The sequence below is a fragment of the Alligator mississippiensis genome, chromosome 4 (assembly GCF_030867095.1).
Source record: "Alligator mississippiensis isolate rAllMis1 chromosome 4, rAllMis1, whole genome shotgun sequence".
NCBI classification, from domain to species: domain Eukaryota; kingdom Metazoa; phylum Chordata; order Crocodylia; family Alligatoridae; genus Alligator; species Alligator mississippiensis.
This window is the reverse complement of record NC_081827.1, coordinates 245,234,523-245,250,613: the sequence shown is the minus strand read 5'-3', so window position 1 is coordinate 245,250,613 and position 16,091 is coordinate 245,234,523. Positions and strand designations below refer to the sequence as shown.

General features: G+C 45.1%; 1 protein-coding gene across 1 annotated transcript in view; it reads left to right on the top strand.

Moving 5' to 3' along the window:
- Positions 1-16,091, top strand: part of LOC102560984 (tetraspanin-7) — a 250,189-nt gene that overhangs the window by 79,153 nt on the left and 154,945 nt on the right. The window lies entirely within an intron of this gene.

Sequence of the window (16,091 nt, the reverse complement as noted above, 5' to 3'; positions counted from 1 at the left end):
CTCTCCCCTCCTCATCCACAGAACCTGTCACCTTATCACAGAAGGCAGTCAGGTTGGTCAGGCATGACTTGCTCTTGGAGAATCCATGCTGCCTGTTCCTGATCACCTTGTTCTCCTCTAGGTACTTCACAATGCGGACCTGCTGAGGACCTGCTCCATGATCCTTCCAGGTATAGAGATCTGGCTGACCTGGGTGGGGGGTGACCCAACCTCTACCCTTCCTGTTGAAGCTCTCTCTCTCCTTTCTCGTCTCTCTGTGTCTCTCTTTTTCTCTCTCATCTTGTCTTGTTGCCTTGTGGGGTCAGGCTAACAGGATCTCAAAATTGCGCTGTTAGATGGGAGGGTGTGACACGATTGCATGTATACAAACACACAAATCAATTAGGTGGATGTGCGCGCACGCACACACACACACACACACACACACACACACACACACTACCAACTCAGGCACAAGATTACCAGCCTAGGCACATGCATGCCTATCACCAATTCAAGCACATACATGCTCTAATGATAATGACATGAAATCATACACAATACACACATACATACACATATACACACAGGTTAAACACTGACTCAGGTGACAGTGTGTGTGTGTTGGTGCCTGTGGTACCTATGCTTGGGTTACTTGGTGACTTAAAAGTAAGTGGCAGAGATCAGGAGAAAAGGCAGTGGGGACAAGGCAAGAGCAGTGGCAGAGATCAGGGGAAAGGGCAGTGGGGACAAGGCAATAGCAAAGAAACGGGTTTGCTGGCAGAGAGGAGCTCAGGACGGCTGGAGCCACAGGAGCGTGGGCCAGGTGTTGGAGCTGGTGTTGAGCCAGAAGCAGGAGAGGGAGAAATGAGACAGAAATTAGAGGGGTGAGGAGCAGAGATTGGAGCAGGGCCGAACCGTAGTAAAGCAAAACCCAGCTCAGGGGTCCAAATAACAGTTTTATTAAATGAACACTGTACTGTACAACTTGGTTCCCACACACACTCACACAAGCACTCCCACACACTCACATGATGGCAGCAGGAGAAAGAGACTCAGTGGAAGTGTTGGAGTCCAGGTAGGGAAGAGAAACAGAGTCCAAGTCCTTGGTTGAAGAGGAGGTAGGGGGTGATTCAGGCTGGGATGGGGTCCTCCATGGCCAGTTGGGGTCTTTCTCCAGCAGGTGTTATCCAGAGGGGGTCGCCAGCAGGGCCTCTGGGTTGATAGGCAGCGTGACGTGGAGCAGGTCTGGTTCAGGTGAAGATGGCATCCCCACTGGGTCTGTCTTCACTACCCCTTCTTATGGGGCAGACGACCGATGATCTCCTACGGGGAGGGCCTGTCCAGGCAAGGCCAGCCCTGGTCAAGAGGGCTCCAGATGTTCATACTGCGCATGTGCAGCTGTGGCACAGTGGCTAGTCGCCTCATCTTCTGTGTCTTGAATGCGGAGGGTGTTTCCAAGGGCTGGGTCGTTGGTCCAGGTATTGTTTTTGATGGTGGGGTGATTTAATAAGGGGTCCTGCTATCATTGAATTTCACTCATCCATTCACTCTTTTGCTTCAGGCATTCAAGGAAAACCAGCTGACATGGGAGAGGTCACAGACTACACGTGAGTCATAATTGCAACATACTTACACAACAGGGCATGGGGACAAGACGGGGACAAGATGGGAACCTGACGCACAAAATGGATACCTGACATCACTCATGCCAACCCACGCTGCAGGCCTAAATCATACAATGTTAATATGAAACAATAAAAAAATCAATGCACAAATTATAGGAATTCAATATAATACAATATAAAACAGTAAAAATCAATACAAACATAACAGGACGCTGTTTACAATATAAAAAGGGGCTTATTACAATAATAGCATACAACTTAGCTTACCTAGTACTACTTGTAATCACTTATAAGGGACAGAGAGAAAGTCAGAACTGGTTAGAGGAAGGGGAGAGAGTGTATTTTTAAATAAAAAAAAGAAAAACTGTGGGTTTTGCTACATATTCCTCCCCTTGACATCAACCTTACACAAGGGTGATGTCACTACACTGTTTGGGTTACTGAACGCCACGGTCCAGCTATATAGAAAGGAGGTGTGTCATCTTCAGCTGGTTTGAAGTTAAAACAAAACTTAGGCAGTTAAAAGAAATTAAAAGAGAAAAACCTGGGGTGGGGGGAAGAGAAAGAAAATAATATAATAAGGTTGCTTTAAACAGTTACAATGGTATAGTTGTCTCTTCACTTATTAAACTAATGTTGAATTAAATATGACTTGGAATGCAGTTCCTTTTTATACACAATTTGTTATACTGATATTCTAAATAGCATTTAAATCCTTGAGAGAAGGGGAAAAAAACAAACCAAAACCAAAACATTTTAACATTTTATCAGATGGTTCAGAGAAGAGGGGAGAAAGAAAAAAAAAAGAATAAACAAAATACACATAACCTTTAACAAATATCATTTTGCTAATCAAGTGAAATTTAAAACTTTATGTGAATTGCTGCCCTTGTTTCAAATATTAGAACAACTTTCCAGTCCAACCGGCTGGAAGTGTTCTGGTCTGGGGTCCACAGACAGAGAGGGAGGCTGTTGGTGGTAATGAGGCTTCATGGTCTATCGGTCACCTCGGATCACGCTATGGTTTCTGCAAAAGAAAACAAGCACACACAAACCTGGAAAGGAAAACCCCTTGCTGTGGCTGATTATTCATATTTACAAATGTACAATGCTGATGTGCAGTGGCAATGCACACATCATTGCCATTCTTGGGGTGCTTTTCTTCTATACTGAAGAAGCGGAGCAATTACCTTCAGGAGGGTGGCCATCGTAAATCGAGGACTTTTCTGGCCTTTTTTGCCTTAACATCAGGGTGGGCACTGGCCATCCCATCAGATGTGTATTTTCCAAAGGCTCAAAGCTGTTTCTTCTACTAGCCAAGAGGGGTGGCTGGCAGGATAGAGAAGACCATTCACCCCCCTGTACACAACCCCAGCCGTTTCCTGCCACATGAAGGACCGGAGCGTTATTTGTTCAGTACCAACCTGGCTGAGGTCCCATCTTTTTCCAAATATGTTCAATGCAGCTCCAGTGTCTAGAAGAGCGTTGGTGTGCCCTTGATTTCCCACTGTGACAGGAATTTGGGGTCTCCCTCCTGGATCCCACATGCTGGGTCCCAATTTTTTCCCACGAGCCTGGGCTCTGCTCATGGGTCCTATCATGGGGGCACCCTCAGCACTCCTCTAGAGGTGGAGCTGCAGCTGCGACCCTGTTGGAATGGGAACATTCAAACCTCTTTTTACCAAGCTCTGCCATCCACTTAATTAACTCATGCAGTGGCCATTTGTCCCATTTCTCCTTGGGCTCCCCACGATCCATGAAGAACTTCCAGACTATCATACGCCTACCGTCCCCATCTGGCGCTGGCCATGGCCGCACCAGATATGGATAGCGGTTCCCATTCATTCCTATGTACGAATTTGACTCTTGTGGTCGTAGATACTGATCCATGCCTGCCCCCATATGCCTATCTGGTTTTGGATATGCACTTTCATTTGAATAGGTGATTATGTGATCTGGTGCACGCTCTGGGGTTTCCTTGGGCTGGGTGGCAGCTATCGCCCCCCCGCTTCTTTTCCAGACAAGCGCTCTGCATCCTGATCATGGAGCAAAATCTCGCCCAAGGTGAGCGGTCCCGTTAAACCAGGGTCTTTCTGAGCAGTCCCATTAAACCAGTTATGGATGGGTGCATTCCCTCCTGCACGTCCTGCCAAAAGCTGCAGGGGTAGTTCATTGCTTTTATGTTCTGGTACCTGCTCTGTTGAGGGGCAGTACAGATCCTGACAGCAAACCCCGCATCACGCACCGTATCAAGTAATCCCTTCTAGTTTCCCCCGGATTTTGGTGGCTGGCCCCAAATTGTCCCCTAAAGATTTTTCTCCATAAAATACTCCCAATGTCCGCAATGCTCTGGGGAATTGCTTTCTTCCCAAAGCCACTGTCCTGATGAACGGCTGTCTGAAGCTCAGGAGCGGCACACGACCTCAGTAGGCGATGCCACTGCATCAGGCTCAGAGTCTCATTCTGTACCATATTTAAAGATTTCTGTAGCCACCGGGCCAAATTCCTTGTTTGCCTGACCCAGTGTGTTTCCCAATGCAGCCAGATCCGATCCACTGGGGGGGACTGTGATCTGGGTGGTCTGGCTGGGGATCCCCTGAGCGTCCCTGGTGATAGCTGTCCATGTAATTACATTTACATCCGCCGCTAGGTTGTCTCCCTTCTCGGTCTTAGTGGTTTCTTGGGGTTGGAAAAGGTTTGTGGGATTCTCAGGGCTTTCCCAGTTATCCTTCCCCCAAAACTCCCCTGGGTTGAGAGGAATGTCTGGGTCCCAACCTTGGTCTTCATGGATCACAGCCGTAATTTGGAAGCTGTGCTCCTGGAGTGCTTTTTCCAGTCTATTAATAGTGGCAATACAGGGGCCATGGCTCACTTTTGCACCCATCTCGGCTGAATCCTTTGCCATAGTTTTGACCAGATTCTGCAAGGCCTCTCGGCGGGCCTTCTCCTGACCCAAGGCCTCTGATTGCTGGGTCAGGGTTTTGTTAATTTTGTGCAGGTTGTCATTTTTTACCTCTAAATTTCAGTATAGCCCTTTTAGAGTTTCATTGCTTGTATCTAATTGAGCATATCTGTTTTGCAGATCACTCAGGTGGGCTCTCAGGTCTTCAGTTTTGGAGGCTTTTCAAAATGTTCTCGAGTTGCAGTTTGTACTGCATGTCACGGTAGCCACATTAAGGCACTATGCTGCTTCTGGGCTGAGGGTTTTTCACAGAGGCAGTAATTTTCAAATTGCTCCTCCAGATCACTGATGGAGAAGCCTGGGACACAGACATTCTCCTTCCCTGGGCTGAGCCACCCTTCAGGATGTCCTTATGGAGGGAGGGAACATCCCTGCTCTTTACCCGTGTGACCTCCTGGTTTCCCGCCCTGGTCTTAGGGGTCCTGCTCTCGAACAAATTGAACATGATTTCTCAACACACAGCAAACAACAACTACACAAGCACTTACAAATACACACACCTACACCCCTTCAGTACAACTGCAATGTCCTGTCCTGCAGTCCCAACACACAACAAGCAGCAGTTCCAATATCGGACCCCATTACAAGCGGGAGTCCAGCAACAACAGGATTGGAGCAGCAGTGGGTCCACCTACTATGAGCAGGTGCCCTTCAACTACACACACAGGGAATACACACAAGCACACTAGCTCACTCAACTCACACTACACACTCCTGCTCACTCCCGCTAACACCTGCAATATGCCTGCGTCCTCCAATGCTCAGCTATGGACCCAGACGGGGACTTCAGCTGTGGCAGGCAGGTGGTGGCATCAGCTATGGGCACAGCCAGCTGGTGCCATGCCAGAAGGGTCATGCCGTCAGTGGTGGATGCCACTGGCAGCTTCTGTGTTGGGGCTTCTGAAGTGGGCAGAGGCATCCACAGCTGATGCCACCCCCTGCCGTAGTGGAAGCCCCCACCCGGGGCCATAGCTGATGCCACTACATCTAAAGCTGCTGCTGCTGGGTGGAAGCAGTCCTGCCCACCCACCTGGCATGGCAGAAGCAGCCTTGTCTGCCTGCCCAGCACCATGTGGCGACCAGAGCTGGAGCAGCTGGCTGCCCACAAGCCAAGTCCAATGAATTAGTGGTTGTCTGTCTAAGGGCCAGATCGAATCTATTGGCAGGCCATATTTTGCCTACCCCTGTATTAAACTGTCACTCAAAAGATTGGCAACCCCCCCCCCCCCCCCATTAATTACCTGCCCTTTGGGCACTCCAAACCCTGAGTAGATGGAAGTGCCTAATATGTTGCCCTGAGCCAGGTTTCTTTGTTCCAGAAAAGGGTGAATTCAGACATGTCTGTCCCTGATGTTGCCTATTGACCAGCTCTAGGCAACTCCCAGCTCAGCACCCAGGTGCTCTGGATTTCTCTTGGAAGGCATCTCCCTCTCTCTATGCAAACTGAAGTGTTTAACCTGTTTGGGTCACTCCCTGGACCTAAATGAAGACACCTACAAGGTCAATCTGGATCCGGTGCTACATGCACCTAGATATCCCCTACTTTGTGCTGGTGAGAAAATGGGACTGAGATCCATGGCAGGCAGGCCCAGTTGCTATTTGAAGGGGGAAGGAGACCTCCCATATTTACCTCTGATCACAGTGTGTATTTAAGCTTGAAGCCAGTTTGACCTTCTCTTCGAAATCCTCTTCCACTGGATCCTGTTTCCACGGCATGGCTCTGGAATGCAACCTTTCATGTTATAGTGTCATAGTGCTTCGGGTCAGAAGGGACCTAAACAGATCAGCATGTCATAATGATGACAAATATGACAAACAGATCATAGTTATGCCATATTTGACAGCATGATGGCCTTTCCCCCCACCCCCACTACTGTCTGGGGTAGTAGGGCTTCTTCTGCCTGACTCTTGAGTGTTAGCTGTCATAAATAATCATGAAGATTTACACTAGAGGGAGCAATAGCACCATGACTCTCTGGTTTCCACCTGGCCCCTAACCAGCTACACAGCAGCATCATATAGCAAGTATATTCAAAAAGAGCAATAATCTAGATTAAAGGATTTAGTGTTTCAGATAGCAGTTTCTTTAATGATTCAAATTAACTAACAAAACAGCGCTTGAATTTACAAGAAGCTGCAACTGCTACGTAGGGGATGCCTTGAGACACTGCTGAGCAAGCTGTACTGGAATCTTTGGTCTTTTCCCCTTGCTAAAATTATAATCTCGGCAGGATTTTTCATTTGTTAAAATGATATTTTGCACCTTTTGGTCAAGGATTTCAAAATGCTTTAAAAACATTTGTAAATACATTTTTACAACATTGGATTGCTATGGGAGCTGCTGGATTTTGTGCGAGATCCTGCCTGTGCCAGATCAAACCAGGGTAGAAAAGGTGGTTCGTGATTCAGAAACTCTTTGTACCTACAAGCGTCTGTGCTAGGAGGCAGAGTCAGAAGTATGACTATAATGTGGCTAGATAAGTGTGCATCTCTCTAAGTGTCATGTTCAGTGACACCTGCATTTGCAATAAGCGCCCTCTTTTCCAGATTGATTTTATTTGACCTGTAGTGAAAGAATTAAAGAGCCCCTTGAAAGGAAATAGCATGAATTGGTGCGGACACTCAGCCCGGGCATTCTGATTAAAATGATCATAAAGAGGCGGCTATGGCTGTACATTTGCAAAGAACTGGACTCAAGACACCTAGTCTGAACACAGAGCCAGCGGATGGAGCATGAGGGAATTTATGTCCAAACGCTGGCCTGTTTTACACCCTGTTGCAATCCCATGACCTTCAATGGCTCTCTATAAGGCGGGCTTCCCAGATGGACTAGATTTCCTGTGACGTGCCATTGGCATTTCATCAGGGGAGATATGTGATACATCATGGGACATGCAGTTCAGACAGGAGGCCTCCGCCTTATGAAGGATGTGGCCCAAGATGTCTGAATTGCAGTTCCCACAAAGCACCATGGCAATCGTTGTAGACATAGAATAATGTAGGCCTGACCCGAAACAAAACATCATCTAGATTTTCTTGATGGAAAATTGAAAGAATTAGGCAAAAAATTGAAATTTTCAGATAAAAGACTTGGCTGCTGTTGCAGCTGCATTTTTCCTTGAAAAAAATATTTCAATGGCAAAATCCCATCTGGCCCTTGTATTCCCATTGTGAATTCTTTGGGGCTGGGACTGCATCTAACTGTTTGTGTAGTGCCTGGCAGGATGAGACCCTACTCCTGCTTGGAGCTGCAAAATGGTACTGTAATACATATATAAAACATCAAGGTGATGAAAAGGACATGGTGTGCAAAAAAAATAAAAAAATTAAAGTTAGAGCCTTGCTCTGAAAATCATTGACAGTGAATCATTGACAGTGAATAGTATTGGCCCCAAGAACGCTGTGTTTATGGAGGCACTTTTCTTATTTTGACGGTAAGATCTCTTTGGAGGGCGATTTTTTTTTTCCTTGAAAATATGAGTCAAGTGATCATCGCGCAGTTCAGTAGGAAACTGTCAAAACATTGTCATTTATTGTGACTGACTTGTTTGAAAAAAACAACAAATCGCAAATATAGAAACAGTTCCCATTCATAACGGGATTCAAACCGAGTGTCACTGACACTGTTTTATCTAATTTGGGCATCCTGTCATCTTCGTAGACTCGTGTATCCTTTTCACTTCCTTCTTAAAGGCTGCAGCGGTACAAAGCTTTGCAGCAACATTTGCTTCGTTTTGACAACCTAGCATTGCCTCCCTTAACGCTCATTGACACTGCTTCATCCTGATGTCGTAGTGCGAGCTTGACAAACCTGTGTAGACACTGTTTTGCTTCCATAATGGCATTATAATTACATTATAAAATCTTGAAACAGTTAGCATTATGCTAAGATGATAAAGTGTTATGAAACAAATGTACAGTGTATACTTAGTTGTCAGCTCTGTAGCTTAAATGTTGTGACTGGTTTATAAGTTTGTTTGCAGCTTTCTAAAAGGCTCTAGGCCAGGATAAGCATTTCCACATGAATTCCCTTTTTAGGTGCATATCAGGGAAAATGTGTTTTGTACCATATTGGAAGTGATTGTCTGTCGCTATATAAATGAACAATTTTTGCCATACTAAAACCATTTTTTATTTAAAAAACTAATACCTCTGGCTTGACAACTTTTATATCAGTAAAATACTCGATACTAATTAAGTCTACCCATTTCATCTAAGCGTCCCAAAGTACTTTACAAACTTCTTAACAGTCTCTCAGCACTTCTGCAATGTGGATAAGTGGTATTATCATTTAAGGAAATCTTAAGTGAGGCGTAGAAAAATTACTTGCTGAAGATTTACATTGAAAATCCATGACAGAACCAATAAAAGAACCCAGGTTTTCTGACACTTTCTTGCTTTGACAGAAGGATGGTGTCTGGAATTAGATCTGAGAATGCAGTAGTTCAAGTTAGCTATCAGATCTGAAAAGTCTAATGTAGACAAGGTACACAACATTGAGCCTGAGCTGAGGATAACAACTCAAGCAGCTTCATGCGTGTGACAGTGTTGTGTGCGACTCCAGACATCTCAAATGCTATACTTACCATATATGCAGGACTGTAAATCCTACTTGAGGAAAGGCCAGAGAAACATTAACTTTCTTTGGAAAGGGCAGAGACCACTGAACTGATTTCCAGTAAGCGAGCAGTGCTGGAAGGAACTCTGTAATGCTTTCCCTCTGTCCAACAATATCACAAATACTGTGTAGTCAGTGACATATTTAAGATCTTACCAATGTTAAGATACGATTTCAAGCATATCAGGAACAAAAAGCTGCCCCAATGGCAATGTATCTGTTTGCCATTATTTTGTTCAGTGATTTCACCCTGGCTAAACCTTCCCCACTGTTGTCAGATGCTACAGAAATGCTGTATACCACAAGGGAATCAGATTAAACAAAATGATAATTTTCTTAGATGAGAAGATGAAGCATCTACATCACATTTCCCAACCCATCCCAGGGAAATGATAAGGATTGCCACAAAGAACCAGAAGCCACAAATAACAGTGCAAAACCCTGCAGACCGTACCCAGTTGACATTTCCAGTGACTTCTACACAAATATTGCCTCCTTTAAAGACTAATTTCTCCCCAGATACATAAAGAGCTTATTACCTTAAGGATTGATTGAACTCAATAGGGGTGTTTCCATTGACTTCAATGGCAGCTGGTCTGGGTGCTTATATAGAAAAGAGGGGGCCTCAAAAATCATTGCACAAGCAACAATGCCTCCCTGATTAGCTTGTCTGGAGGGTACAGAAACCTCTAAATGGATTAATCTATTAGAAAACTCTTCCACAGAGATTCTGGGATTTAGTTGTATTTACTGAACATGCACTCAAATTCTGCCTCAGCACCTTCTCCAATTTGACCTCAATCCTTGGTACTTTGTCTGCAGGAGTATTGACTTGCCAAAAACTACAGTGAAAGAGAGAACATTTTGTGATTAGACAAAATGCACCAGGAATATTCACTTAGGCTGTGATTTTTAAACAGGGAGGTATGCATTTCAACAGGATTTGGCCTCCTGTTTCTATCAGGGAGCTGTCAGAATCCCAATCCCAGTTTAGTGTCACTTCTGTAGTTTAAATTTAATTAACAGAAAATGTCAAGAATGTTTTTAGAAGCAAAATCACAGAATCAGATTTGCAGGGCTCTTCCTAGGTAAAACGAGGACTGAAGCAAACAAAGAAAGCTAATGCTGCAGGCATACTCAACTCCTCCTCACCTGGAGTGAAGAGTGGGAGTCCTATGCAGGGATAGTTTTTAGTGTTGGACTGTTTGTTAAATAAGTTTGCAATTTGTTTAACAGGCCATAAAGCTCAGAATGTATTATAGGCCTCCCATTACAGCAGCCCATTGTGTCAACAGCTAGGACGAGAAAGCTTAACTCTCTTACAAACTTTCCTTGTCTCTTTTTTTCTCATTGTACTAAATGTATGTTGGAGTAATTAATTTTTACTGACCCCTTCAGAGCTGCATTCCTAGTACAGAGAAGTGCATAATGGGAAAATCCAGTTCATCCTTAAGCTCTGACTCTGCAATGATGAGAATATATATTTCAGTATATTTCTTAATGATTTGGAAGATAAAGTGAATAATTCAGTGTGGAAATGAAGGAAGAAACTACGGAGGACTGAGGGGAAATGCAGAGAAACCTAGTAAAACTGGATGACTGGACAATATGATGGCTCATGATTTTCAGGGCACACAAATGCAAAGTAATTCATGCATATTGGCAGAATCATTTTACCTAGTTGTATGCATTGATGGATTTGGAATTAATTGAACTTTTTCAAGATCTCATGGTCAACATGGGCAATCCGATGTAAATGTCTCTTCAGTGGGAAGCAAAGGAAATAGTGAAAAGGATGCTGGGCTACCTTAAAAGGGATATGAAAATTAGAATGGAACAAATCCTGACTCCCTCAATTGAAAGGGAAATTTTTCAATGAAATCAGTGGGACTTTTGCCTAGTGGCAAGCTTCAGGATTGGACCTTGTGATACTGTCCAAGCAGCTGATGTGTATGTAACTGACTTCCCTTGAGGTTGGCGTGACATTTGAACCTGGGATCTTCTGCACTGGAATTATATATCTCCACAACCTGAGGTAAAAGGCTAAAAGTGAAATTCTGGCCCCATTAACATCTATGAAAAATTTTCCATTAACATAACTGAAAAGACTTCACCATTGTTCTATACCTGGAAGTAGCAGACGCACAAAGCTGTTTTAAAGACCAGCCAGGGACAAAGTGACAAGATGGGAGAAAAGTTACTATTGTTTGTTTCACTTCCTCCTTGTTCTGCCTCTAAATGCTGCTGACCTACCTTGTGTACACAGCACAAAAGAAGAAGACACAACTGCCCAAAAGAGGTTAGGCCCAAATCCTATTTCACCTAAGATGCTTAAATGGCACTGACAGGCTGTGTACATGTGTTCAAATGATTTGGGAGAATTTTCCCAGGTTTGTTTTCTTGGAAGAAAAACTTACCTGGAGATGCCTGAACAGTCATTCGAATGAGCCCCTGAGGAGCTGAGAGCGTGCAGTGATGACACTGGGCAGCTAGGGGGCCCCATGCACCTATCTTAGTGAGCTCTGTACCACCCCCCCCAATCCACCTGGAGACAGATAGCAGCAGTGAACAGGGCAGCCCTGACTGGTTGGCCCAGACTACTCAGGGTCATCCTGTGTCTCCCTGCAGCACAATGTGAGGATTGTGAAGTAGGTGTGTTCTGCTCCCTGCTCGGATGGAGTAGCTGAGTCCAGCAAGTGACACACTCTCTCCCCGGGGAAGGCAGGTAGGAGCAAAGCACCATGGGATGCTGGAGGATTGTGCTATGGCTTCTCTCAGAAGATAACCAGTCTGGAACGGGCTCCCAAGGGAGGTGGTGCTCTCCCCTACCCTGGGGGTCTTCAAGAGGAGGTTGGATATGCATCTAGGTGGGATCATCTAGACCCAGCACTCTTTCCTGCCTATGCAGGGGGTCGAACTCGATGATCTATTGAGGTCTCTTCCAACCCTAGCATCTATGAATCTATGAATAATATGTATAGCTGTACTTGCTGCAATACTTTCTGTCCCAGAAGAAACTCTTCCAGGAGTGATTTGACCCTGGTTATTCCCAAGTTATTTTTCTTCTGGAGTGGCCATTTTGCCCTGGGAGAAAAATCCTGAACATCTATACACACATGGTTTTTCCTGGGAGAGCAGCAAGTCTCTCAGGAGAAACTGAATGCCTCTATGTGGCCAAAGCCATGTAAGTGCAATTTTTGGCATTTTCACAGTTCAGATTCTATTTCCATTTGAATTTCCATTTCTGTTTCCATATCCCTATGTTTGCCGAGCACTTCCCTTCTGAGCGTTCATACAAGGCTACTCTCCGGCTGTGTAGGTTGAGGGGCAAAACAGAATTGCTCACATACACGTGTAACTCCCTGTAAGTCTCCAAAAGTTTAACCAGAGAGAAATCATGACAAGCAACTACTTGATGTTGGAGGAGAGGAGGGTAGCTCTCCTGCCTTTTATCACAGTAGCCTAATGGTTAGAGCCATTACCTAGGGAGTGGGAGACTGAGTTCTAGATCACCTACATCATCTACTTCCCAATGAAGTGGCCACCAGGTGATGGGCTCTGCATTGCCCAGAGCATCCTTTAGCCCTCCTCCTGAAGCTGGACCACGGGGCAGCCAGGAGAGGAAAACTTGTGGGGCCACAGGGAATATGGCTGTGAAAGGGAAAGAAATAGCCTATTGCTTTTTATCTAATGAATACTACCTATATTCTCTTGTATACCATGCACTCTCAAATAAAACACACACCTTGTTTTTGGAAGGCAGAACGATTACCTACGTAATCCTGTTTCACCACAAAGGGAACTGGAGTCTAAAAACAGAGTGAGTGCCAAAAATTGCACTTACGTGGCTATGTAAGCGCCTCTAAGGCATGTAAAAGTGAAACAGATTTGGTCCAATAAACTGGACAAAACAAGAAACAATGAGAAAATCAGAAGCAAGCTCAGAGGAGAACATTTTGTGTGCCCCCATCTCTAAAATTGGGTTTAATTTTGGTTCACACCATTTGAAAAAGGATTTGAATGATGCTGACAAGAGAATGAGTTGAAATAAAATGCTGTTATATATAAAGAAACACGAATTCAGGATTTTGAAATACATGTTTGGATGATCTTAGTTAACGAATGTAACATTGACTTCATTGCCTTGAAAAGTCATGTATGTTTACAAGACCAGCCTATGAATTTTTATTTCTCTTGTTCTAATGTGCTGTTCCATTTTTTTCACTTTTAATGATGGACACGTTTATCTTTTGTTGAGATAAAAGCTTTTACTTGCTGAAACTAATGACATAATAATACTTTGCACTTCCACTGCACTTTACAGACATGAATGTGAAATTCATACCTGTGTAAAGAACCAGCCTAAGGGCAATACACCAAATGCTATCTAGGCCTTGTGCTCATCCATTTGCACTGGGTGAATTTTACTGCTAGAGTATTCTTTCGTCTACTTCAAGCTCAAAAAATATTTCACCAACAGAAATTAATTTAGCTTTCCCATTTGTCTGAGATCTACAATCTTCCACATTTGCATATGGGTAAATTATTGCTCAGAAGGGTTGTGTCTGTTCTTGGAAAAGTTGCAATTCAAATCCACGGATGATCTGGGAATTGGCCCAATATCCTGGTTGATGGTCCTTTGTTTTACAAACATATTGGTTTGTTCTGGAGACCCCAGTTCTTTTGGCCAGAAATAAAAGCTTTCTTTAAGCCTGGGTCCCACTTTAGCTGTGCATGTGCGTCATGTGCAGGTTCAGAATGGTTTGAGTTGCTGCGTCTGTCGAGGTCATTCAAGCCTTTGCTTCTGTTTCATTTTCAGATTCACCGTTTTTCTTTTTTACTTTTCTCCCACTGTTAGGCCATATGTCCATGTCTACATAGGTGACTCAACTTGCCTAAGACCCTTACGTCTCTGGCTCATCTTGGTCTACTTGTCCAAAACCTGTCAGCTGTGCGCAGTCATGAACAATATCCGACAAGGAATATTTTGCTATCCACCGCACTAGTCACAAATGTAGGATGAGGTATGCAGTTGGACCCTACACAAACACAATCATCAGGACCTCAAACCTAGGTCCTCAACCTTGCCAGTGCGATTGCTTGTCTCCACTTACCACCCTACAACTTGTTATCCATACTAGTCAAGGCTGGCCTAGCCATCTGCCCACTCCCTGGCACTGGAGTGCCTGGCCAGGGTCAGGTGACCCTCCAATTCCCCCTCCCCAAATAAACCCCTGACCCAGAGCAGGAAGTGTCTGGGCCCAGGGCTCGATCTGACCTTAGACTGCTTTGCTGTTCCTTCAGGCCTGCTTGCTAGCTGACTCCACTCTCTTCTTGATCTCCCAGCTTCTTGACCTGGCTCACTCTTTGACTCTGCTGTCTGCCTGATTTCCCAGCTTTTGACTTGGCTTATTCCAAGTGCTGCTCTCAGATTGACCTCCTCCTGGCTTCCTGACTTGGCCTGTCCCTAGATGGTAATTGCTCATCCTCACCCTGGTTGGCACCTCAATCCCTGAATGGCCCCAGACCTGGCTGCTCATGACCTGGTGTGACAGCAAGAAACCAAGATTACACTGGGATGTGTGGGAGCTTTGGGCCATCAGAGTGCCATGGTGGTGCTTCTTCCATTCTTTTGGTAATTGGTGACAGCTCAGCTATATACCATTTGCCATGGCGTGTATTTAGCAAGGCAGCATGTACTCTTCCTTAAAGAACTGTGAAACTGGAGCTGATTGTCCAGTATCGGTGTTACAGCCCTGCACGTGCTGGGAACCAGCAAGAACAGGGTGGATTTCCTGAGCATCTGTCATCAACCATGAACGGACACTGAAGAAGCACTCCTTCCATGCATTTTCCATGGGGAGATTCCAGTGATTAGTTTACCACCAGAAACAACACAAATTACCTCATTATCTGCTCCAGAGGGGCCATGAGTGCCTGAGGCCTTCTTCCAGCAATGAAATCAAGAGTCCATGATGTCTCGCCTCCAGCGTTTCTGCAGACTAATGACCATTATCTTTTGGTTGCAATCTTCAGCCACTTTCTGCCCTGGCCTTCTCATTGTAGCAAGTGACACAAGGGGTCTCGGTGTGAGTGAGACGTTAGAACCTGACAGGTGTCTTCATGGACTTTACCCATGCCAGAAGCACAGAAAGGAGTCCACTTATGGGTACATCGCTGGGACCAAAAAGAGCCAAAAGGGGCTGGGGGAGATGAGAATGAAAGAACAATTGAGTTTTAATATAGGCTGGAGAGAAGAGAGGGAGGAGCAAAAAGTTGTTCCTTGTCCCTCCAGGTACAGAGGGAGAGAAGTAGCTGTCGGGGTGGATGTAGGAGGAAAGCAGAAGGCCATTCAACACCGCTGCACACCCCACAGTAGGCTCCAGTAAGAGGAGTAACTATGGTGGGGAGAGCAGAAAGTCAATGAACAAGCCTTACCTCTTTGGGCATGTTTACATGTGCTCTGGGAGGCATGGGGGGGATACTTTAATGAATGAGCCACACTAATTAAAAGTGCCCAAGCATGTATCAGGGTCCCCCACACTGAAAAATGGTGGCGAGGCGCTTTCAACTAAAGGTCATCGAATGAGCTTTAGTTCAAAGCACCCCACTGCCATTTTTCACCATAGGGATGCTGATACACATGATGCTAGCAGCTAGAGTCTGCTGGAGCACATTAATTTCCATACTCCAGTGGACTTGATTCATCAAGTCTGCTCTGACACGCTGGATTTCCAGTGTGTTGGAGCCGGCTCCCTGCACGTGTATAGGAGCTCTCTAATTCCAGTGAAAGAAGTGGCTATGCAAGGTGGAGAGGGTGGGAAAGAAATAGGGAGCAGTTAAACAACACTCCCAGTGTATTTGGACCTCAGTAACTTATTGATAGTGATCTTCAGTAGCACCA